General features: G+C 37.5%; 1 long non-coding RNA gene across 3 annotated transcripts; it reads right to left on the bottom strand.

Moving 5' to 3' along the window:
* Positions 1-865: 865 nt before the first annotated feature.
* LOC139045211 (uncharacterized) lies at positions 866-27146 on the bottom strand. Of its 3 annotated transcripts, XR_011503109.1 has the most exons (6): positions 26834-27146; positions 25542-25707; positions 16211-16444; positions 11028-12788; positions 7630-7860; positions 866-7295 (listed from the first exon to the last, which is right to left on the bottom strand). It is a non-coding gene; the product is annotated as an uncharacterized lncRNA (long non-coding RNA). The 3 variants fall into 3 exon arrangements; XR_011503108.1 differs by having other exon boundaries at positions 866-7860; XR_011503110.1 differs by lacking the exon at positions 16211-16444 and having other exon boundaries at positions 866-7860.

Below are 27146 nucleotides of genomic sequence, written 5' to 3' on the forward strand. Positions count from 1 at the left end.
TGAGCTAATATCTGTGCCAATCTTCCTCTATTTTATGTGGGATACTGCCACAGCGTGGCTTGAGAAGCAGTGCTAGATCCGTGCCTGGGATCTGAACTGCAACCCACAGGCCCTGAAACAGAGCCTGTGAACTTAACCACTATGCCACTGAACCAGCCCCATAATTGGTTGTGTTTTTTGAATGAGGAAACCTCAAAATTATAGAATTCTATAGCCAGAGAAGACTTTCAACATTATTTTGTTCAGAGCCATTAGTTTGTGGATAAACTGGGAAAATTTAGTGATAGGTTCACACTAAGTATTAGTCTTCATAACTGCCATTCACAGGATCTATTCACTATTCCATGCTGCCTCTCTTAGGATGTAAGTAAAGCCTGCTATTACCAACAATAATTAAGAATATTTATACTTCTTTTTATGTACTAAGATTATTATTGCCCTTAAATTCATAGAACTGAGCTCTAAATAATACCTTCTCACTTCCTTTTTCTATTAGATTAGTTTAGAGTAAATAAAAATACTTTTATTAGTATTATTACAATAACAGATTAAATTTTAATTGCAGGGAAAATTTAAAAATAGATTTATATAAGAAAAAGTCACATTCATGTTATCAACTATGGGATTATTCTTTAGATTTTTGCATATAGTAAAATATTTCATTGCTTCATTAGAATACATATGTCCACAATTCATACTATGCATTTATTCAACCAAATACTTTTTGCTGTTCAAAATGTGGAGCAATATAGTTTGAATTCTAAATATCAAGGTGATTAGTTTGATAAGTAAATATAAACTGTTGGGGGTCACTAAATTATTTACTGAATAAAGTATGTAATGCTTTTCTTGCAGCTGGTGCTAATTAAGTCATTGGCTTGCAGAATAAAATCAAACAGGAGCTCCAATAAGCGTTTTATTCCTCTGTGATTTAGCTGCACTAACACCTCTTTGAACCATGTGATATTTAAACTTGCACGACCTTCTTAAGCATGGAGTCTCCAATTATAAGTATCTGAAAACTGAAAGCAGAAGTGGTGCGTTTCCCTGTGCTTCAGCCTTAAATTAGTCAGTGAGGGTTCAGGAGAGTTGGTCTTGGGGAGCAGCACGGTTTCCGTCCTTCTGAAGAGGCCAAGTGTATCTCCAGGAAGATGCCCTGAGCCACAGTTGGTGCAGGGGGCCCTCTTTCAAGGTGAGTAATCAAAAAGTAAAATTAAGTAATAGCACCCTGGAAAAGAAAGTGTTTGCTCCTCTGGGAATAAGCAATATTATCCTGTGATACATTATATTTTCTCCATAGACTAAATGGGGGAGAGTATTTCCTTTTAGTCACAGTCTACACTTCTCTGCTGGTTGCACTGACCACAGAGGCAGACCAGGAAAATTAATCAACACGGTAATTACCTGTCCAATGATGTCTACGGGCTGTATAATATACCCACAATTAATAGACCTCAGGAAGTTAAAGTTTAAGTAAAGCTTGGTTGTGCCACAACTATTCACTGCATCGCTTTGAGAGTTTAAGATCATATTTATTGTATTACTGTTGCAAACAAGTATAGAATTGAGTAATCTAAATCATTTGAAGTATAATTTCACATGTTAATTTTTTTCTTCTTTACTGAGGTAACATTGGTTTATCACATTATATAAATTTCAGGTGTGCATCGTTATATTTCAAGTTCTGTGAAGACTCCATTGTGTTCACCACCCAAAGTCCAATTGCCATGTGTCACTGCACACTGTGCCCTTCATTCCTTTGTCCTCCCCTGCACTCTTCCCTTCTGGTAAGCACCAATCTGTCCTCTGTATCCGTCACATACCAATTTATCAACAAATCTTTAAAGATGAGTTTTTGATGTAAGACCTTATTCATTTCCAAATTAGCATACAGGTAATGGAATTATAATCTGGGAGAATTATATTAAAACAAATTAGGCAGCATCTTCACATGATAAATGTATCTAGAAATGAAACGTGTTTAATTTTAAGGAGAATATCTACACCTCAAATATATTCAGAATCTGTTAGGGCAAACTAATTTAGACAATATACCTTCAACTTCAGAGTTAATTAAAATTTACTTCCTTTGTTATGTTTGTGTTTATTTACAAATTATATGTATACATTTTATTACAAAAACAAGCTGAGTATAATTGTTATATAGAGAGAGTTGAATTCCGAGTTTTATATCCTAATATAGTCCCAGCTAAATTTTAACTGTTGCACCCTTGAGGTCTCTTTTATCCTAATATATTGAGAAGCTACATGTTATTATTCTCTAACTATAAAAAAGTCCCTATGCTTTTCATACTTTATCTAATTTTCAGAAAAATTTTTCAAAGCTCTTATTCCATTGGTGAAAGCTGAGGCTCAGATTAAGTAACATCCAGCTAGTAACTGAGAGATCCCCAGATGCAACCAAGTCTGCGTGAGCACCCCACACTCTTTCACCTTCATCGGGGGGCGCTTTGTGGACTAGTGCATGGATGTTTTATGATAGCCAATAAAATAATAAATATCTGTTATACATGCCACGACTAATGTGGTAGTTCAGGGTACGACTGCTAGAGGTCATCAAAAATATCTCCAACTGGGGCTGGCCCCAGGGCCGAGTGGTGAAGTTCATGCTCTGTGCTTCGGTGGCCCAGGGTTTCACCAGTTTGGATCCTGGGTGCAGACATGGCACCGCTTATCAAGCCATGCTGAGACGGCGTCCCATAGAGCACAACTAGAAGGACCCACAACTAAAAGTACACAGCTATGTACTGCGAGGCTTTGGGAGAAAAGGGAAAAATAAAGTCTTTAAAAAAAAAAAAACCTCTCTAATTACAATTCATTGCATCTATAAAGACAGTGAGTACTTTAAAGGGGAGGCAGTGTGACTTCACGTGGATTATTTGAAATCTTTGAATCCTTTTTTTCTTTAAACAAATAAGAGAATACCTAAAGTAGATAAGGAGTCATGAACAAAGCTATAAATGAGCTGCATGGGAAGGAAGAGACCATGCTCTTGACATCAGAAGTTATCATCATATTACAAAATTAACACTGCCATGATGTGTGGTTTCCTTAATTTAGGTGTTCCATGCATTTCTCCTTTATGTAATAAATGATTAATAAATTTAATTATATATTTTGCTAATATGGTATTACAGTAAAATAAATGGAAATCAAAACCATAATTACTTGTATAGTAAATAATATTATAAATGATGTCTGACATTAATATACCTAACATTCTTTTTCTTTCTTACCTCTTACCTATAAAATAATTGCATAATTAATAATTACAGGAGTGACAGGTTAATTCTACTTTAAGGCAATTTACATATGAATCAAATCAATAGAGGCACAATTCCTGATAAACTTGTAACATTAGACAAATAAGATTTTTGGCACTATCTCCTTCATAACCTGTAAATTTTAATGAATGACAATACTTAATTAACATTTTCTCATTTTAAAAAGAGTTTAGTAGAGTGGAAAATACCTGCATTGCCCATGCTGTAGATATAACCCATAAACAAACTAATTAAAATTCAAAAAACAAAACAAAACAAAACAAATCTCCAAATATATTTGCTTTAGCTCCTGATGACGCTGGGCATGGAATGTGAAGGAAGAGGGTGCAGTGTGATGAGGGGCTGCTGAGGTGGCAGTTTGCTTCCTTCTTCTTGGTCACATCTGTTGGACATGGAAGTCAAGACATGATGATTATAAGGTGAAGAAATCAGACACATGCAGATGAACTCCACTTCAGGGCGGAAACAGATGCTACAACTGCCTTACAAACCAAGGTCTGAGCCTCTAATTAATGTTGTGATCAGACGAGAGAACATTAGAAATAGGGTTTTACATTTTTCTGTTACCAGGAATAATCACAAATCTAAGAGTTTTAATGAAGATGTTGTCTGTGAAACCTCAGAGAATGAAACAAGTTTCTGCCCTTGAATTTAGACATTCCCATAATGAAAGCTAACTGGAGAGGCAAGTTGCAGGAATGCTCCTTAAAATGGTGACAAGCCTTTGGAATCTGCAGGAAATGGGTTTTATAGCAACTGAACAAGTTGTAAAATTTAAAAAATCCATTTAGAAGCATAAGTGATTGAACGTTTCGCCAAAAGACCTCAAAAGTCAAATATAGGAAAACTTTTAAAATCTTTTTATTTTGAAATTTTAATGTTATGTTCTTTCCTTCTCCACATGATGCACTGTTATATCTATGTTACAATTTTGATTTAGCTTATTTAACTGAATTAGGGTAGCTTTGGTCTAATATGCAGTCACTTTTGTCTAGAACTTGAGAGGAAAGCAGACAGCAAGGATTATCTTACCCCAAGGCAGATAACCTCCTGACAACATGTACAGAAATGTTCTCACCAACATGTAAAGACGAGGTCTGGGATCCTAAAGTCTATGGGCATTAATGCCCTTATACCAGGTCCTGTGTCATAATATCACAAAATTTATTCACACATAAGTTCCTCCGTGGTGAATCATGACACACTTTTGAACTTGATGACTTTATATACTCCCAGACATTTTTCATAGATAGTACATTACAGAATAATTGGTAACAGAATGATTAGTTTTGAAAGCATAATTGTAAATAAATGTAATGTAAAGATATATCTCCATTTACTTCATGGTATTTCCATAAAGTTTTGTTAGTCAGTATGATACAATAGAAGATTGAATACAAAATGAATTGCACAAATAAAATTAAATAAGAGCTTAATGTGATCAGAACAAAACACATTTCTAACTGAATATGTGGTATTTTAATAATGTTTTGGTCACTTACAATGGAAATAAATATTTTTATATCTACTTAGAGCCTAAGTATCTTTTCATTATTCTTCTGATCCTTTATGGCTCATAATGGAACATTTAAAAAATGTATTATTTTCTATTAACAAATGTTTTAAAAAACAGGCAATAACATTAAAATGTTTGAAAATAAGGACATATTTGTTTAGGGGTACAAAGTTTATTTTCTACTTGCTTTATTTCCAAAGTCAAAGTCATCATATTGAAATTCTTTCTATATGTTACAAATTTAACATACGTTCTTTATGTAGCTGCAGATATTTTTGCAACCTTATATCATCCAAATTAAAGTAAGTTGAATGAACGTTGTTGCCCAAAGACACATAGGTACATAATATTTGTTTGTGTATTCATTACGGAAATTAAATGCAGACTCTTGAATTTTGAAAGCCGGTAAAAACTATATTTGACCTAGTACCTGATAATCCTGAGGAATGAATGAGTGCCATGGAAAATTAAAAATGAGTAATCAATGAAGAAACCACTTACCAGCATACTGATCAAATTCTTAGACATTGTGTATTGAAGATATAAGTACAAAGTTTCATATTATCAGTCAGTAAACAAGATGGGTTTATTTTGATATAGATAGATAGAATAAAAACAGCATTCCACAGGATCTCCAGCATCTGAAATCCAGAAGAATATTGAAATAATGATAAGTTTACAAGCCTGAAATCCCCGGGCAGCTTGGAAGCATCAATGGAGGACACACACGTACTAAGATACCAGAACTCCGCAGGGATTGGGTTCAGTTTTATTATGATAAGGCATCAGTCAACACTCCCTATGCCATCTTACCATTTTGCTCAAAAATTTTGCAAAGAGCAAGTCAGCATCCCCAGCTCCTCTAAGTTAGCAGCACAGCCCGTGTTTGACGGGCAGCACGGAGACTGAAATCTCACCTTCCCCTTCCACCCACAACTCGTTTAAATAAACAAGCATTTTCAAACAATTCCTTTGAGACTCTTACCCAGCTTTTTAACTTGGTGTTCCCACAATCATGGAGAGCTCTAAGAACGTGGCATGATTTGGGGGTACAGAACCCACTGAAGAGCAAGGAAGAAAGGTCCCAGTCGCCAAATTAATAGAACATATAAAACTGACGCTGGTGATTCTCTTTAATAAAAACTCTGAAATATGGTAAAGGATGTGAAGGCTGTTATTCAGCGGTCTCAGACTCTTCCTCTGCTCTCTCTTTCCCACTTTCCCACTCACATCCCTCTCCTTGGGCAGGTCTGCTTGTAATTTCATATCCCAACTTCACCCCAGTTCTAACTCCAACCCGACCCATAATTTTCACTAGCCCATTAACAATTAACATCCTTCCACAAAGTAACTTATTTTAAAAGAAAATTCCAGAAAGAGAAAACACTTGTCAATAATATCTTAAACATTGGAATTTCAAGCAAAAATTTTTGCAGGGATTTTTAAGAAGGCAAAACTATCTTCAAAGTTCTCCAAGCATGGAGTTCTTTTTTTTTTTTTTTTTTAACATTTTTCCTTTCTTTTTTTCCTCTTTCTTAAGGGTAACAAGAAAGCAAGATGTAAAATGGTGTTAGGATGGAATTTTGGAGAAAAGAATATGTAAATTCTTCCATGGAGCAGCCACAGCCCTCAAACTGTAACCACAGGAAATGATCCCAGGGGGCAGTTTGGGTGAGAAAGATTGACAAAGGGAACCATTAAGTAGTGAGATCAATTAGAAAATTACTCAGGGTGCCAAAAATTACGATATCACGTATGTTCTAGGGCAGGATGAGATAACACTAATTTGAGAGATAATAATAAGGCAAAATAAAAAAGGCTTGATGATCCACTAAGAGGCAGCCAGCAGACACATAAGCTCTAGGGCCAATCAAGTCTTCACTCACCTCTCTTAACTTCTCACAAAGAGTGTATTTGTTTTCTATCCTGCATAACAAATGACCACAAAACTAGTGTTTTAAAACCACACCCATTTATCATCTCACAGCTTCTGTAAGTTAGAAGTCCAGGCACAGCTTGCACAGTCTGGGTTCTCTGCTCCTCGTTCCCAAGGCAGAAGTCAAGGTTCCAGCTGGGTGGGGTTCTCATATGGACATTCAACCAGGGAAAGACCTGCTTCTGCGATCCCTTAGGTTGCTGAATGAGGTTTTTCCCTGAAGCTGCAGAATTCATGGGCTTCTCTTCTTCGGGCTGATGGGAAAATCTCTTGCTCCAGTCTGTGAAAGAGAGAGTCTTAGTGTCATACAGCATAACACAACTGTGGAAGTGACTCTCCCATCACTTTCGCCACAGTGTAAACTAATCCAGGGGCTGCGATCCCATCATCTTTGCCATGTTCCGCTGTCGAGAAGCAAGTCACAAGTCCACACACAAGAGAGGGGCTTGTACGCGCTGTGGGTCATTGTTGGTCACCTTAGACCTCTGCCTACTACAAAGGCTGTGTCACTCTTGAGAGGAAGACCCTCATGGCCACCCTGGAGGAGGAAGACGAATAATTTCATGGGTCAGTGCTGTGGGCTGAATGTGCTTCGCCCCGAATTCAGATGTTGAGGTAGGAACACCCAGCAGCTCAGAATGTGGCTGTATTTTGAATTAGGGCCTTTGAAGAGGTAATTCAGTTAAACTGAGGTCATTAGGGTGGGCTCTAATCCAATATGACTGTTCTCGTAAGAAGAGGAAATGTGGACACAGACATTTACAGACAGAAGACCATATAGTGACACAGCGAGAAGACGGCCATCCACAAGCCAAGGAGAGGGGCCTCAGAAGAGACCTAGGCCAACCACACCTTGATTTTGGACTTCCCACCTGCAGAATTTTAAGAAAATCACTGTCTGCAGTCTGAGCCATCCAGGCTGTGGTGCTTTATTACGGCGGCTCGAGCTGATTAGTACGCTCCGTCTCCAGTGCACTGATTTTCTGATATTTCATAGGAAGGCAGTTTGCCTGGTGGCAAGCTCATGTGTAATGTGGGCACTACAGGACATCGCTGCTGACCTCCATCCTGAGTGTGGTCCGCCTCTCGCTCTCAATTTTCTCCTAGAGAGAGATTAACACATTTAATAATATACAATTTTCTGAGTATGTGGAAAGAACTGTACTTTTAGAGCCTTTTTAGGGAACAAATGTGCAACATTATCATTTAAAATGAACATAAACTTGACCCATTAATTATTCCCTGAATATTTATTAAGTGCTTAAATCGCTAGGCTGTTTTTGGTGCTTGGGATCCATCAGTAAACACAACAGATAACAGTTCCTGTTGTAACAGATCTTACAGTCCAGTAGGAGGAGAGACATGAAGATATAACAAACAAGTAAATTATAAAGCGCAGTCATCCCACATAATGGTGTTATGGTCAACGACAGACCACATGTACGACAGTGGTCCCGTACGATTTGTACCATCGAGCCTGGGTGTGCAGTAGGCTGTACCACAAATGGTAGGTTTGTGTAAGCACACTTTAGGATGTTTGCACAATGATGAAATCACCCAAGGATGCATTTCTTACAACATAGCCCTATTGTTAAGTGACACAAGATTGTATATGGCTAGAAGGTGACAAGCACTGTGTGAACATTTTTTTAAAAATACAAAACAATTGAGGAATGAGGAGCAGGAGTGTAGATTGAAGAGCCAGAAATTTTTCATGTGGTCAGTCAGAGTGGGACTAAGACCTTGGCATTTGAAAATAGACTTAGAGAGGGCAGGAAGTGACCTTGCATAATTTCACAGAAACAGAATCTTTGTGGAAGAAACAGCTAAAACAAAGGCCCTGTGGCCTGACCTGATGGAGAAACAGCAAGAAAGTTGCTGTGGAGGAAGTGGAGGGGTGAATCCTCTGTTGATGAATCCTCCTGAGCAGAGTGGTCTGACTTCCCAAGATTTCGAGCAGAGGGTGATGTCTTGACCATTGGATTGAGGCTGGATTGCAGGGGAGCAAGGGTGGAATCCGAGGGCCATCAGGGGCTATGCCATGCTCTAGGCCAGAGGGTGGTGCTGGGAGAGCTGGAAGCAGTGCAGGTGTTCAGAAGGAATAGAGTCTGGATATATTTTAAGCAACAGACTAACATTTTTCTCCAAATTTACTCTACAAATAGACTTGAAAAGTGAATGAAGATGTAGGTAAAAATATATGCACTACATGACATTTAGTGACAGAAAATAACTGGAAACAGCCTACCAAAAGGTGTCTAAAAAAATCTGCTAGATCAATAAACTAAAAGTCAACAGTCATTAAAAGATAAAGTTGGTCTGTGAGTATTAAAGTGAAAAGATGCACAAGACATCTTCATAAATAAAAATTTCAGAACAGTTGCATCCTATGATTTGTCTAAAAGCAAAAAGGACTGTATAAAATATAGAAGATTGTATGTGGTTAGAAATTTCTTAAACTAATTAACATGTGGGAATAGAATTAAATTTAGGAAATGAAGAAAGGATTTTGCTTTTTATTTTTGTTTCCTTTGCTTCAGTTTGACTTCTATAAATTACTAGGTTAATTTGTTAATAATATTATTACATATCCTATTTTTTGAAGGAACAAGTTATACTTAAATATTCTCCCAGCATGAGGATCTTTGACCTTACCTTACAAACTAACTCTTAGTGGGGAGAGGAGGCCAAGAGCATCCTAAAAATGAGTATTGATTTCAACGAACAAGACCTTTAATAGCATCATGGAAAATGAAGGTGCTGTGATGTTAACAACAGTAAGTGGGGGCTGGACCCACGGCTTAGTGGTTAAGTTCGTGTGCTCTGCTTCAGTGGCCTGGGGTTCTCCAGTTTGGATCCTGGGCATGGACCCACACATCGCTCACCCAGCCATGCTGTGGTGGCATCCCAAATGGAAGAGCTAGAATGACTTACAACCAGGGTATACAACTAGGTACTGGGGCTTTGGGGAGAAAAAGGAAAAAAGAGGAAGATTGGCAACAGATGTCAGCTCAGGACCAGTCTTCCTCACCAAAAAAGGCATACCTTTAAAAAAGAAACACTGGAAAGTGCACTGTGGACAACTGTCAGGAGCAGAAGTGAGCTAAAACAGGTCAGTCGGCACTTGGTTGTGCCTGTTCTGAACGTAGAGAAGCCAAAGTGCTACCACGTGCGCTGAGTAGAGCACCTTTTGGTTGCACAGTTGTGCAGTGGCTGCCTATTAGAGCTATCAAGAATAAAATTATTTAAAAAATCAAATACTTAACAGAAATTTCCCTCATGAGGGGCTGCTGAGCCGCCACTTTCTTTTTTCCTAGGCTAACTCTCGCTTTCCCATTGGTTCCAGATAGGCTTCCTCTTTCAGGCCGGCGGTCCACACCCGCCTTCTTTTATGTTTTCCAAGCTACTGCTTTCCTCCTCCATAAAGTTTGTCCAGAATGTTCTGGAAGACACAGCTTCCCTGAGGCCCACAGCAGTCCCCTTTCTGGGTGATTTCATAGAAACACATGGGTGCTGTTCCTCAGCCTCTGTTTTGCTTTTGTTTGTGTTTCTGTCACTGATCTGGCACCCTTGTAACTTCTTTGTGCACTGCAGCCCTGCGGTCTGCCTGGTCAGGTGGATACCAGTTCTAACAAAGTCCATTAATGGGACTATCTGTTTCTAGTTACTCAGAACAATAAACACTAAAAAGATGCTACAAAGGAAGTAAAAAGTCAGCCACTGATATTTGAATAAAATCCATTTGAGCTGGTGTATTAGTTTGCTGGTGTATTAGATTGTCATTTTAAAGGACCACAGACGTTTTTCCTCACAGTTCTGAGGGCTGGACGCTGAGGTGAATGGGTCAGAGGACTGGCTTGTTCTCAGGCCCTGAGGGAAGCATCTGGTTCAGGACATGCACCTTGTCTTGTGGACGGCTGTCTTCTCCCCGTGTCTTCACGTAGTCTTCACCCCGCATGTGTCTGTCCAAATTTCCTTTTCTTATAAGAACACTGGTCACACGGGATTAGGGCCTACGCGATGACCTCATTTTGACTTAATTACCTCTTGAAAGACCCCGTCTCCAAATACAGTCACATTCTGAGGTAACCGGGGGTTAGGACTTCAACATATGAATTTTGGGATGGACACAATTCAGCCCATAACACCTCGGTTCTACGTTCCACATCAAATTTGCTACCTCAAAACAGAAATGACATATTAAAGGGAAAGTTTGAAGTGATCTGAGGAAGTAAATTTAAGCTCAGTTTCAGGGGAGAGATACTCTTACCTGATGATCAGAGCTGTGGTACCCAGACACACTCGAGCAGTGAAGCTGTGTTGCTAAAGCATCAATCAATTCAATAATTAATATGAGCTAGCTGAACACATGCTCTCTTGACTTCAGTAATGGCGTCCTCTCTTAGAATATGTGGTGCTTTGGGAAAGTCTTGTTCTTTAGGGATCAGGTGGGTAAACAACATAAGATGTAAGGTACCAGCAGAAAATGCTCAATTGCAGGAATGCATTTTTTCTTCTACTTTCACCCATTCACGATCTCAAATGTTGTATTTATTTTTTTATTCTTTCAGTTCAGACTCAATTTGTACCTTGCCTCCTTTCCAAAAATCTGCCATCAATTCCTTCTCAGTCTATATGCAATTCTTATCAAGTCTTTGATAATCTACCAAATTATCATTTTAAGGAAGTTGTATGTTCTCCTACAACCTTTGCCCTTGCTCCCATTATGCACGTTGATAGACATGGCAGAGATGAGTTGTATTAGTTTCCTATTGCTGCTGTAACAAATTTTCATAAACTTTGTGATTGAATATAACAAATAATTATTTTCTGACAGTTCCCCAAGTCAGCAGTCCAAAATGGATCTCACTGGTCTAAAATCAAGGCTTCAGCAGATGTTTCCTCTGCAATTTGTAGGGGGAAAACCCATGCCCTTGCCTTGTCCAGCTTCTAGAAGCTCTCTGGCTCTCCTTCCACCCTCAAAACCAGCAGTGGCCTGTTGAGTCTCATGCTGCGTCACTCTGACATTGACTCGCTCACCTCCCTCTTGAGAATCCATTGGACCAACTAAGTGATTACCCAGATAATTCAGGATAATTTCTCCATCTCAAAGTCAGCTGATTAGCAGAATTAATTCCATCTGCTGTCTCCCATATTCCTCATCATGTAAAGTTACATATTCAAGGTTCTGGGAATTAGCATGTGGACATCTCTGGGAATAGAGATGGAGGTCATTCTGACCACTGCACGCTGTGGACAAAGGACTGTCTGATTACAAATCCCAGATAGAGACGTGTCAAACACAGTAAGTAAAAAGTCCTTAATAATTGAGTGCTATTATCCTTAGCATTGTTATAGTCATGATCATTGTTATAATTATATTGTGAGGTGGACTGGAACTAGGTAATGAAGATCTGACAAGGTGATCAGAACTTGATGAGATGGTCAGGATCAAGTCATTACCGTTTCCTTCTGGCCACATGGCTATGTAAAACAGGGGAGGCAGCGTTTAGACTGACTGATAAAGCTTATAAGAAATCAAAGATGGTCTGAATTCTGAGCAAATGCTTCACTGCAGACAAACGTGTAGAACAATAAATACCAGAAGAATCTACAAATAGCAACTGCTAAATATAGGGCAGTTTTTGCAAGACAGAATCTAGAAGGTCCATTCACAGATGCTACAGCAATGCTGACAAAGGCAGAAAGCACATCAGCAGACTCAGCCTCACTATTCAGCATGGTGTTCCCCACACTCCACACACAGAACTGGTGCTTGGCAGTCAGGAATACTGGGTGCCTGGTAGCTGCCAATCAAGTCTGGGTCCTGGTGTTCATAGAGTGACTGGACATCCTGAGGCGCAACTTTCCATCTCTCAATTCTGTGTTCATAGTCTGTTTGCCAAAACTTCTGCTTTTATCCAAATGCCATAGTTCTGGGCTTTTGCTGACTCTACAACCATCATCAACTCCTTGTGCAGTCTTGCCACAAAGAAACTGATTCTCCAGAGAACAATCGTCCAGATGACATCTACAACCGTAAAATTCAATGGAGGATAGAATTTCAGAATGGTTTGCAAAGAAATTCTATAAATCGTTTGCTTTACATATTCTTCTTTAAAGATACAGATATCATATAAGAGCCTCTCTATTTTTTGTTTAAAAAATCACTGAATTCCCTCCTAAAGTATTTTTTAATTCAGCATATAACTTTCATAGTGGATTATGAAAAGTTTAAAGTATGCATAAAAGTAAAAATGTAAAACCAATATAAGTTGAAAAGAACTGTTAAACGTCAGGAAAAAAACAAATACAGAAAACTTTTTTACAGCATTTTTAAAACACTCTTTTTATCCTAGCAGTTGGTGAATTCTTGCTTATTCAATCTACAGAAGAAAATTCTATTTTTTGCTTGAAAAGTGTGAGAAATTCTAGCCTGAAAAGGTACTTGTCATGAAGTTACATACAAATGAAAATACAAGCTAAGAATAACAGTACCATCTGAGCCGTAATTATAGTGCAGTCTTATAATCTGAATCTACAGGAACTTTCTAGAAATAATTACTTTTTAAAAAAGTGAAAACTACTTTTAATACTTTAAAACTAGCCTAAATCTTAAGGAATATTAAGATGCCACCTCTTTTAAAGTTACTTTTTCTAAAGTTGTTTTGTTTCAGATTAGTGAGCAAGAGTTGAGCCAAATTGAGCAACAATTTATAGTAGTATCTGAATTACAAATATAAAGTTAATTTTAAAGGCATCTGAAATGTTTAAAATTCTAAACTTACCGGTAACTTGGGTAGCTGGCAAAGCCTCTAATATACAGATAGAAAATTTTGATATATTAATGCTTAAATCCTTTTTCACCAACCAAATAGCTATATGGTGAATAATTAATATCAATAATAAGAAAATTAATAATAGCTCTCATGTATTGAATATATAATAAATGCATACGTTTCAGACACTCTCCTAGGCACTTAAAATATATTGCCTAATTGAAATCTCGAAATAATTATATGAGGTAGGTATTTTGTTTTGCAAATTAGAAAACAAATTCAGAAAGATTAAACATTACTTAAACTTATTTCGATTTTGAACTTTAAAAATTACTGCTTTAAGACTTTATATTTATGTTATAGAAAAGGTTTTCTTTGCCTGAGAGAGATGGTGTGAAGAAGAAAACGTCAAAATTTTGGGGGGCCGGCCCAGTGGCATAGTGGTTAAGTTTGCGTCCTCCGCTTCAGAGGCCTGGGGCTCTCCAGTTCAGATCCCAGGTGTGGACCTAGCACTGCTCATCAAGCCATGCTGTGGCGGCATCCCACATACAATAGAGGGAGATTGGCACAGATGTTAACTCAGCAACAATCTTCCTCAGCAAAAAGAGAAAGATTGGCAATAGATGTTAGCTCAGGGCCAATCTTCCTCACAAAAAAAAAACAAAAGAAAGAAAAGAAAAATTGGCCTTAGGTAGAAATTTCTTTAGAGAAGAAAATTAAAAGACTCAACAAAAGATAACTTTGAATGTAAAGTTTGAGATGAACTCAGCTAGTGTTGATCTCACAGAATCCAGCTCAGTTCTTGCTCTGTTTCCAGATCCTTTGTATTCAGTCTGAACCTCTGTCTTCTGAGCTGTAAATGGAACAACACAGATGGTTCCCGCACTTCACCTAGGCAGTGTTTCTAACTTTCTCTGAACCAATTCCAACTGGCTATGGACCTTTGATTTCCAGAGCCTCTGGTCAACCCAAGAAGTAAGAGTCTTGGATAGAGCTATATAAACAGGTCAGCAGATATGGGCAATTGTAAGGTTACCAAAAATTGAAGCCTCTTGTTAATTTCCCAAATTGGAACAGGCAACTAATAATAGTTAACACAAATATATACTCTTAGGAGAATGCTTCTCATAATTATTGTGTCATAATTCTCACCAAGTTCAGGTATATTGACTTAATTGGTATATGCAATTGTTGCATTCATTTGCATAGTTTCTTCATATCGTTTAACTATTTTCACCTCACCAATGTATTTAGCATCCTATGATTGCTTTGTGTTAATCATATTTCCCTCGGCAGTATTGAGTTTACTATTTCCATCTGAAAGGAGTGCTACCCAGGTGGTGGTTAGTAACTTAAAGGCTCAACTAGGGGGCCGCCCCATGGCCGAGTGGTTAAGTTTGTGTGCTCCACTTTGGTGGCCCAGGGTTTCCCTGGTTGGGATCCTGGGCACAGACATGGCACTGCTCATCAGGCCATGCTGAGGCAGCGTCCCACGTAGCCCAACCAGAGGCACTCACAACCAGAATATACAACTATGTACTGGGGAGCTTTGGGGAGAAGAAGAAGAACAAAAAAGATTAGCAATGGATGCTAGCTCAGGTGCCAATCTTTAAAAAAATATTTTTTAATTTTTTAAAAAAGCCTGAACTAGCATAGAATCATACAGCTTCTGCTCCTATGCAAAAGCATTCAAATTACCTACACTGCACCTTTCCATATTCAGTTTAACTCAATATTTTGTTCATCGCTTCAATGAAACATTTACAATCTAACCACATGAGATGTGTTAAAACTTCGGAGGTCTGGATGTCACACCCCGGGGGTTCTCCACGCCGGCTGCACGTCGATCACCTGGGAACCACTTAAAAGCACTGCCTGCCCCGCCTGCTCCCAGAGCAACGGACTCAGAGCCTCTGGTCCAGCACAGGCGTCTTCACAATGCTCACAGTTGGTTCTAAGAACATTGAGATTTGAGCACTGTAAACTTCGTGAATTAAATTTACATAGAATAGGGATTAGGGTTTTCTTTTAAATTAGTTCCACCATATTATCTCTTGTACATTACAGTTTGTGAACCAAGTCTCTAAATAATGCCTAATTTAGTTTTTCTGTTCATGTATTTGATGGATTTTCAAAATCTGGGGAGGACACATAAAAATGACTTCTCTATCCTAACCAAACAATAGTAAATTAATTATTTTTATAAAGTATATCTAGTGTTGTAAATATTCATAAAAATGGGAATATTGCCAACTGATATTCCAAAGTACATGCTTTAACTATTTAAAATATTACCAATTCCGTTAAGGGTATATTTGAGGTTTATATAATGCCAATATAACCACAATAGAGCAGGCATTCTTTGTTAATACAACAGTGTAAAAAACTGTATTTTAAGAAATAGTACAATATAGTGGTTTGGTTCTTGATCTCAGGAGCTAGACTGTTCAAATATCACCTTTGACTATTACGCATGGGAATTTAGCCGGGTTACTTCACCAACAAATGGAGGTAGGCATACTCAGAGGTAGCTTTGAGTGTCAAAGAGGATCTTATAGGTAAAAAGATTAGGAACAGTCCCTGGTCCATAATGACTATTACAACCATTTTTCTTCTTGCTATTTCAAAACTAAAAGATACTAATATTGAAAACCAATAAAGTTTCTATGATCACCTTTTCCTCCTTGAACCAAACAGGTGAGTCTGAGTACAAAAGTTGAGGCAGGAGGGGCTGGCCCCGTGGCCGAGTGGTTAAGTTCGCAGGCTCCACTGCAGGCGGCCCAGTGTTTCATTGGTTCGAATCCTGGGTGTGGACATGGCACTGCTCATCAAACCATGCTGAGGCAGCGTCCCACATGCCACAACTAGAAGGACCCACAACGAAGAATATACAACTATGTACCGGGGGCTTTGGGGAGAAAAAGGAAAAAATAAAATCTTTAAAAAAAAAAAAGAAGTTGAGACAGGAATGGCTCTACTTACTCTCACTCCTAATGACCTTGGGGACCTTGTGCCTCCTGTTCCCACAACTTTAGGTTACATGGGTCTAGAAATCGTATTGACAGAGGGATAACACTTTCACCAGGGGAAATAGAAAGAGATCCATGTGCCAAGAGACCAGCAGGAAAGGAAAGGAAATCTATCTGGTAGGGGCAAAGGACGCTACTCGTAGAAAGAGGGAAGGTCCTGTTATGAATGGGGAGGAAACCTGGCTTCTGGATCATCTCCTAGGACCTCTCCTGGTGTTCTCCTCCTTCAGTTTAACAAGTGCGGCAACCTGAGCCTCTGAAAAGCGTGGTGACCCAGGGCCAGCAGAGAAGCAGACCACTCAGAGATGAGGGTCTGTTTACCGCACCACCTAAGTCAATTCCATGCTCTTCAAAGGGGATGGGAATCTAGAATGGGGAGTTTAGAAGGTAGACCCGATGTAGTGGCAGGGACTGTATTTTTTTCTTTTAACTTCCTCTTATAAGTTTCTCCAGGAAATGGAAACTATCAGAATCCTGGAGAGTTGGAGTGAATTTACTCTATATACGGGATAAACTTGCTTTATGGTACAAGTGGATAAATACCGTGGAAAGAGTGGTCTATTGTGTAGACACTCTTTGAAAGAGGAAATTTGGTTGGTCCCACCAGATATAATGAAATGTAGGTTTTTGGGAGGAAAAGTGGCTGCCCAAGAAATCAGAGTGATGTTTTTTAAATGCGAGGCCCCCTCTAGTGAGGGACAGGAATATTGCTGACACGACTGAAGTGCAATGCCACTGTAGAAGAAATCTCCTGACTTATCGAAATCTCCTGGAACAAAGATGGAAAACAACAGCAAATAAATCTTGGCCCAGACTGGAATATTTGTTATAAATTAAGAGTTATGACTGCATTAATATCTGAACTCTTCATAGGAATCCCAATGAAGAGACACCCTAAAAATTCATGACCTGCAGCAAATACATTCTAAGTATGACTGGGGTATTTGCCATTTATTTGGGGAAAGAGTTTAGCGCATAAGTATACCTTTACAAAGACCCATTTTTAAGCAAAGAGCTTGGAGTATAAGTAATATCTGAAAATTTTGTACCAGAAAATTGTATGGTTTGTGTCAAGATATGGCTTTATGACTACGTGAACGTGTATGTGGCATTACAATGATTCCACCTCTATGCCCTCAACCCCCAGCGCTGCCCTGCTCCCGTATTTTAACTCATCTACTGAGCCTTCTGTCCAGTGAAGTGTTCCAAGCCGTAGTTTTACATGTCTTTGAACATAAACACTGCATAAGGTGGACTCCAGGTTCATCGACAGTCACAGCATTTTGGCAATTATTTTAATCTTATAAATATTTTTATGAAAGTCTCATCATAAAGACATTTATTTAAATGAATATAATTAGCATAGTGTTTCAGATGCATTAAGCTTAATTTATTCAATTACTCCTTGTGAAAGATCATCATCCAAAAAAACTAACACCAGCACTTTAACTTGCAAAATACATTTGCCTGTTGATTGTACTGAAGTTCGGACTCTGATGCATATTACTAAAATTGATATTACCTAATTTGACTTATTTGTTCTTGCATAGATTAAGCTACCATATGTGTTTTGAAATGTAAAATGCTATGAAATGCAATTTGCAAATTTAGTCATTCTTCTGAATCTGGAAACAGACATCAGGGTACAACAAGTGTTATCACTGGATGAGTGAAAATAACCTGATCATTTGCTTTCAAGCTTGTATGTACTTTTGCTCCCGGAGGTTGATCTGCTCCCTGTGGGCATTTCACTAGGCAGTGCTATCCCATGTGGATAAACGTGACAACAGCTTTCACTGCCTGAGAAGAGATTGATGTCCAAAGGCCAAGAGAATCCTCAAAGGGTAAATTGAAATCACCCACCTTATACTCCAAGGTTCTGTGAACAGTTCTTGTCAGTAAGGCAGTATCCACAACTCTTTCTTTGAAGACACATTAAGTAACTTCAGAATTCCTAAGTGATATTAGTGTCAAAACCAGAAAATCTGGAGTTCAATAGTTATCTACAGCTTTTTTGCCTTTAGCCTGAGGGTATATAGACAAAATAATGTGTTCAGGAGTTAGTATAGTAGGATTAGGTTTTTTTCTTTTTTCGTTCCTTCAGTGTGGTTATTTCAGTCATTTGAAATTAGCTAGGCTGACTTGTTTCTTTTTTTAATACCATTTTTTTGTGATCCTTCTGGATTTTATCTAAGTTTTGATCATGTGAAAAACTACGTTCTAAAAGTCAAAACTAAGCAAGAAGTCATACTCATAAATGTGTCCTTTCTCCATACATTCTGAGCTATGTCAACTATCCATCCATTCTAACCCATCCCCGTTAATAACTAACCTTAGTACTGTCTGGTGTATCTGTCCTGTGTTTGTTTTACACAAGTGAGCAAATATATGTGTATTTTATTTTACTTCTAAAAATATCTAATATACTATACATTCAAACAGATCAGTTCAAACATGTCTTTTATAGGTGAATACTTCTACAATATATGGACATACCAGAGTTTACTCAACCACTATTCGTGTACAGGTGCTTAGGTTGTTTGTAACATTTTGCAATTACAAATAATACTGTGATGATTTTCTATTTTCATATTATTGACAATATCTATTTTCATATTATTGAAGGCACGTTTTCAGGATAAATTCCTAAAATTGGAATGATAGTCAAAATGTAAATACATACATAGTTTTTTTTTACATATTCACAAATTCCTCTCCAAGAGGGTTGTGTAAATTTGCATTCCCATCAGCAATAGATGAGAATGTCTGTTTTCTCAAGCCTTGTCAACAGAATAGGTTTTCACATATATATATAAAATGTTTCAGTGTAGGGCTTATGTCATTTCTCCAATTATGATGCGTTGGTACATCTCGTCATATGCTGAAGAACCATTTTTACCTCTTTATTTGTCATGTCTGTTCTTGCCTTTTCCCCATTTTTCCTATGGGCGTGTAGACCTTTTTTCCTAAAAAATTTAGGAGTTCTTTATATGTCAGCGATACTAGCCCTTCATCTGTGGTATTTATTGCAAATATTTTCTCCAGTTGGTCAGCTAGCTTTTGATTTTTGATTATGTTGTTTTCTCATGGAATAGCTTTTAAAATTATCTTTATGTACTCATTTTTATCAATTATTTCTTTTATCACATCTTTATTTTGAGTCACTTTTAGAAACATTTCCCTATATTCAGTGATAAATGAATGCATTCCTGCTTTCTTCTGGAAGTTGAATGCCTCTCTTATCTCTCTCCCTCTCTCTTTATCACTCATTGTTTGTGTGTCTCTGATTACTTGAAATTTACTCTTGGCAGGAGGTGAGGTATGAATCTAATTTTACATTTTCCAAATAGCTAAGCAGTTTGCCCCCATGATTTCAGGTGACATCTTTGTCATTTCCCAAATTTTGGTATATACTTGAATCTCTTTCTGAATCTCTCTAGTCCATTCCCTCAATCTTAATATTTTCAAGTCTCAGTGTAAAATACAGAGCTTTCTGGTATGGGAAATCCTTTGGTAGCTTATTTTTTCACACTTTTTTTTTCTGGCTTTCTTGCATGCTTATTTTGTGTCATGAAGTTTAATATTAACTTGTCTAAGTTTAAAAACTTTGTATTTTTATCATTATTTTATTGGATTTTTATGTTAAATCAAGGAGGATTAACATTTCTATGAACTTTTTCTTCTTATCCAAGAACCAAGGCTATCTTTCCATTTGCTCAAATCTCACTGTGGATTTTCAGTAGTTTTAGGTATATTTGCATATAAGTTGTCTTATTTATTTTTACTATGTTAATTCTAAGAAATTTATTTTCTTTTTGGCTGATGTAATAAGTTTTTTTATATTACATCCTTTAACTAGTTATTGATTGTGTATATAAAAGCTATTGATTTCCATATATTAGTTTTATAACATGCTACCTTTTAAAATTATTTTATTATTTTAGTCAGCTTTTGATATTGAGTTTTTAGGATTTAACACGAATTCATAGGCTATATGGACTTTTCTCATGCAAATAGAGGCCATTTATTTCCTGTTTTACAATTCTCATTATTCTAATAGATATTCTTTCTCTCATTGTATTGGCAAATCCTGCAGAAGGTGTTGATTCTTACAGGCAATAGCAGCATCCTGGCCTTGTTCCCATCTTACTGAAAGGGCATTACTATCTGCACGTCATGTAAGATGACGGCTGTGAGGGTTAGGATAGATTTAGAATAGATTCTATTAAAATAGATTTAGAAGATATGTCTTATCATGATACACATATATTTCTATTTTCTTGAAGCTTCTTTTGCAGGAATACGACTTAAATTTTGTCAAAAGTTTTCTATCTATGAATACAGAGGATTATACTCATGATTTCCTAATATTAAACAAATCTTACATTCCTTGAATAAATTCTAATTGGTCATGGTACATCATTTTAATAATGGTATTTTAGATTTATTAGCTTACATTTAATTTAATAATTTGCATTGATATTTCATGATTAATATTCTTTTCTCTTTCCAGCACTGTTTTTATTAGGCTTAGTTATCAAGGTAATGCTTCATAAAAATTAGGAAGTGTTCCTTTATGTTCAATACTCTGGAGCAGTTTACGGAACGTCGCAACTATTTGGTTTAGGAAGGTTTTGCAGATTTTTCCCTTTGAAACTAATTTGGCCTGACTGATGCCAGTGGGGTTCCTTTACTTTCTCTTCTACTTCTACTGTTGTTGTTGTTTTCTGCAGACATCCGCAAATTTGAGCTTTTTATCTTTAAAGAGGATGGCTTTGGTAAATCCTATTTCCCCAGAAATGCATTTATTTGCAGAAAGTTATGAGAACACTCATAATTTTTCCCTTTTTCTCCTGTTTAAACAACTATTTTCACACTGTTGTTCCCATTTTGTAAATTTGTGTTTTTCCTTGCTTTTTTAAATTTTTTTCCTTGCTTTTTTAAAATCAATTATTGCCACTTAGTAAATTTTTCACACAAAAAGCATAATTATTTTATTTTTCCATGTCATTTATTCCTGTTTTCACCATTATAAATCCCTCACCTTACTTACTATTGGTTTACTTTTCTAGTGTTTTTTAACTAGAAATCTAGTTCATTTATTTTGTGTTCATTTTTATTAATAAAAGCATTTAGAACTATGACTCTGTGCCCCTGTTTGCTGCTTTAAATGAACCCTATATGTTTTGTCTGTTTCTAAGAATGTCTCAGTTTTCAGCGTGTAGTTCCAGGTGAGTCCAAGAACTGTCTGATTGAAAGCTTTAACAATTCAGGACAAAGTGGCCTTTATGTTGATAAGTTCCAGCTGTCCTTCACTGTGATCCGGCAGTTTTGTCTGGGTCATTTGTGCCTAAGGAACATGGTGCTGTCCCCTTTATGACTTAATAGGTAAAATTTCAGGAAACTCCAGGAGAAGGTGTGTTCTATTTTCATGGTATAATTTTATATATATATATATATCTGTATTATCTATTTTATCAATTATGTCCTTCAGTTATTATATATCTTTAATTATTTCCCCCTACCGTATCTGTCCTATATTATGAATGCTATTAATTTCTGCTATTCATAGTGTTTCTATCTATATCTCCTTGTCTCATGATTTTTTGCTTTATAAGGTGACTGCTGTAATATTTGGTGCATTGAAATTCATAAATGCTATATTTCTTTAGCAAATTTTGTATTTTAGCATTAAAATTGTTTTTTCTCACTTTTAGCATCTTTTTACTTAAATTCTAATTTTTTTCTTTTTTTGAGAATGACCAGCCTTGAGCTAACATCTGCCACCAATCCTCCTGTTTTTGCTGAGGAAGACTGACCCTGAGCTAACAACCATGCCCATCTTCCTCCACTTCATATGCCGGACGTCTGCCACAACATGGCTCGACAAGCAGTGCGTAGGTCTGCACCCAGGACCTGAACCGGCAAACCCTGGGCCGCCTAAGTGGAGCATGTGAACTTAACTGCTACGCCAAGGGGCAGCCCTTCTAATTTTTTTATTACTGTTGTAACAACCCTGTATTTCCTGTTGTTTCCAATTCTCAGAATACATTTCTCCATACTTTTCTATTTAGTCTTTTAGATTCAATTCTTATAGTTATGTGTCTTACAGTTAGGTTTTGATTTGTTAGCTAAATTTATCTTTTTTCTCTCTTTTATAGGCAAATTAGGTCCATTTAGATTTATTACTATGCACAATACATGTTTTGTTCAATATCGGCTTTGTCATAATATTTTTATAGTATAATTATTAAGTGTATTATGCTATACCTTCTGCATTTATCGATGTGACTTTTTTGCTCTTTTATTTATTGAAATTTCTTTTTGCATTTAGGATGGCTTAATTTTTTGTTCTAGTAATTACCTTTGTATCTGTACCTTTTAAAATACACTTTGTTTCTGTTTCCTAATTTAACCTTTTACAATCCCATTTGTCAATTTAAAATAATATAATTTAACTACAACCTTTTACCTATTTGGCAATTCATAAGCTTATTCAGTATTTCTCTTTACTCTCTTCTCCTATTTCAACTATATTACTTCTGCTTCATCATAACATATAACACACAAAATATGACGTATTGTACAGCATACAACACAATTTTCTTGACTCTTTCCCCTCCTTGTTGTGGTCTTCAATTACCGTGCATGTTCTTGCTGGAGTCTCACCAGTCGTTTCCTGGTTGGATGGAGCGCTGCCTCCACTAGGCTGCTTGAGAAGGACTCGGGGAGAGCATTCCTTGATCACCTGAGTGAAGATGTTGCCTTTTTGCTTCGACACTTGGAAGACAGCTAAGCCAGATTTTAATCAGTGATGCAGTCTTTCTGTGAACAAGCCTGATAAAACACCCCATCACTGGTGAAGTCTGATGTCACTCTAATTCTCTCATCCTTTTTAGTTATTTGCTATTCTGGCCAGGAGTCCCTGAGGAAATTTTCTTTAACTAGGAAGTTTAATAGAATTGCTATGAAATGTCTAAAAACAGATTTTGGCAGGTCAGTTCTCTCTGTGCTTCCTTGGCCCATTCCATATGTAGATCCGGGTTTCTTTGATTTCTAGGAAAAATTTGGGTCCTGGTTTTCAATATTAGTTCTGTTCTTTCAATTTGGTTGCCTTCTTCAGAGAATCCAGTTAAACATATGCTGGATCTTTTTTCCTGTGTTCCGTTTCAAGCATGCTCTCTGACCATTTTTTCTTTATTTCTTTACATCATTTTTTGGGTTGTTTTACTGTTTTCCTTTCATTGCCCTTACTAAGTTTTCTCTCAGGTCTTGTGATAGAAAACTTAGAATTTATTCATCACTTCAGACATTCGTTTGTCTTTTTCTTTCATTTTCTGAGTTCAGTCTGCTCTCATTTTTCTTTTTTTGGTTTATCCCTATTTCTGTTTCTATTTTTTGCTAACATCCCTCAAATGCTTGGTGAAGTCTATCTAATTGGCTTAGTTTTACTCTGCAAGTTTAATTGCTTTCTTTCCTACTTTCTGCTTACCTTTTATGGAGTTTTCTATGAGTGAAAATTGCTTGTTCCTTTGTGTTGCTGTGGCTTATGGCTCGGATGGTTTACCAAACGCTCCGCATGCGCACGCCACGGTAGCAAAGCACGGCTCCTTCGTTCCTTCTCAGAAAAACTTGCATTTCTTTCTTTTTTTTGTCAACAACTTTTATTAAAATTCACATATTTCATAGACCCGGGCATGTTGCACACGGGTGAGGAGTATATGAGAAAAGCAGGTCTGCGCGTGTTTGCATGTGTGTGTGCACGTTGCCCTGTTTCCATCGGGCGCAGGCTCCTGACATCAGCGCAGCGGCGGGCGGGCCGAGGCCCCGCAGACACAGCCCTGGGCATGTGGGGCCCCCCCCGGGCAGCGTTCGCAGGGGCGCTTCTTGCAGCAGGTGCCTTTGCGGTCTTTGCCTGGGCAGCAGCGGGAGCAGGGGCAGGAGCCCCCGGAGGGGCAGGAACAGTTGCGTGGGGCCGGTTTTGAGCTGAGATGAGGCGGGAGGTTCAAGGCTACAGAGGAAGATGCCCTGGGGCTGATGGAAGGCGTGGTCCATTTATTTCTTCATACTTTGAAAATAAACAATTGCCCCAAATTTGCAGAGTTTAATTTTTTTTTTTTTTGAATTTTGCTTTCTAACGACTTTACTTGAGGTAGTAGTTATCCTAGTAATGATTCTAGCGGATCTCTTGAAAATTTTCCTTGCACTTTCTGCACATTTTCTTACAACGGCATTTTCATTTGAAATAATTGAGTAGATTAAGAAATATCAATGGATTATTTTTAGTCCAAAAATATGGCCTTTTTGAGGCAGGAGCAGTGGTGTGGCGGGGTGCTGGCCCTTTTAAGTTTTAGATATTCTTCATGATACTTCTTGTTTTTTCTTGTTGCCAAGTTTATCTTTTTTTTGGATGAATGAGTGCCCTCCTTTTGACCCTCTGCACCTGCTCGCCCTGAAGAGGTCACCTCCTCTTAATCCTGCAGCTCCTTCCCCGTCCTCTGTCTCTGCCGTGTCCCTGGACCGCTCTTCTCTGCCGTCAAAGGCTTGGGCAGAGGATAAGAGAGAACTCTGCTGAGTCGGGTTTATTATTCTATTTACAGGTGATTGAAATTTGGTCATTATCTTCTAGTTATGCTAAAAGCATGAATTTATGTAGTTTTGTTTACTTGTTTTTTTTGAGGAACTGGTAAGAGATTTGGGTTTTTTCACCGCCATTAGCTTGCTATTCACGATTTCCAGCCGGCAGGTACATTTTTAAGAGATGGTGTTACAGTTCTCTGATAGTAAGTTTTAGATTCCCATTTTCTATAAAAGGAGATATGCTGACTTTATTTTACCACCTTTCTTTTGCCTAAAGGCTACATTCCCCATTGCGTCTCCTTAGTTCCTCCTGTTATATAAGTAATTAGTGCAAAAGCTAGCAGGCTGGCTGAATTTTTAACCCCACAAAGGAACACAGAGAAGCTGAATACGTACACGTTACATGGTCTCTTCTGCTTTGGCTCCTCAGCTGTTTCTTAACCAGCAGCTTCCCATCACCAGCGTGTGCGTGTTTCACTTTCAGTGGTGTCTGCCTGTCTGCACTAACATCTTCTTTTCAACAGTCAGGTTTCTAAATTGCCAAAGCAATGGAACTCAGCATCTGTGTACACAAATTATGTGCAGCTCAGGCATGTGTGATAAAGACAAAAGGGTAACAGGAAGTGGAATCGAGGTTTATTAAAATATAATTTTATGCCTGATTTGGTTAGAATTGGCCTGATTTCATTCGCACCTCACATCAGCAGCTGCCAATTTAGTGTAATTTGGAACCATAAATTATTGATGACAAAATATAATTAAATTTCTTATGAAATTTAAGGAGCTTTGAAGTTCTTTTACTGTGAAAAAGAGGAAGAAAAACCTTGTGACATACTCAAGGTCATTCTGTAAAAGAAAGATGCTTTTTGTAACGCTCTGTGATGGCTTTAGTTTAGGAACAAAATAAAAATTTTAAGGAGATGAAATGATGTTTCTTTTCTCCTACTCTAGAATTTGACAATATCTCCTGGTGTTTCTCCTCCTCCTCTTTCTTCTTCCTCTCTATTTCTTTAGCTTCTTATTTGCTAAGGTCCTAACATAAGTCACAAAACAAATATGAGCAGTGTCAGAGGAATTTGATACAGAAGAACAAGACACCTGGAATTAGGTCAGTTAGGTCATTTCAAAGTAATTATGTCTCTTCCTTTTGAGGTACAGGAAGTTTATGCTTAACTGGATTATTATAAAAGAGAGATACAGTGAGGCAAATCTTCAGCAAAATGATAAAGGAATAGGTGGACCGCTATAGAATAAAATAGAAGAAAAAATTGGAAACAATATATAAAATAAAAGAATGAGAATAATATAATTATAACCTCCTTAAAGTTAAACAGTGCCTTTCAGTTATGTTTTATACCCAAGGATGCCAGCAATGAGCTTTTTCACTCGATGAATTCCTGCAGGTTTAATTTAGTTACATGGATCGGGTAAAATTACAAATAAAGACAGTGCAATTTAGAACGCAAGACCTGTGATTAAAAATCATCATTTTTGGTTCTTTAAGAAAAGAATGCCCAAGATGAACTAGGTTCCTTAAAGAGAAAATGAAATCATAATTGCATTAGGGAAAAAGTCTATGAATGTTTAAAAAAGATTAGAGCCACTTATTCAAATATAGATTTATAAAATCATACTCTGTCAGAACCAAAGGAAGCTTGAAAATTATGTAATCCAGTCCCCAGTTTTACCTTTGAATAGATACACAAATCCAAGGAAAGTTTGGAGAAATGAAGAGCATAAAGTAATTTTCCAAAAGGACGCTGCTTGGTCAGCGGGCAGAAGCGGCACACAGTTGTCTCGGGTCAGAGCAGACTAACATGTGAGACCCAGATGTCCTCCAGTCTCTCAGGAGCTTCCAGAATCCTCGGCAAGTTCCCCATGCAATGGAGATATTATTAAAAGTGAAGTTGGCAACTTAATGCAATGTGAATGCCAGAAATCAGAGGCAGAAATCAAGTCCTTCATGAGAACAGACAAAAAACCAATAATGCCAGGACTGAG

The sequence above is a fragment of the Equus asinus genome, chromosome 5, assembly GCF_041296235.1.
Source record: "Equus asinus isolate D_3611 breed Donkey chromosome 5, EquAss-T2T_v2, whole genome shotgun sequence".
Taxonomy (NCBI): Eukaryota; Metazoa; Chordata; class Mammalia; order Perissodactyla; family Equidae; genus Equus; species Equus asinus.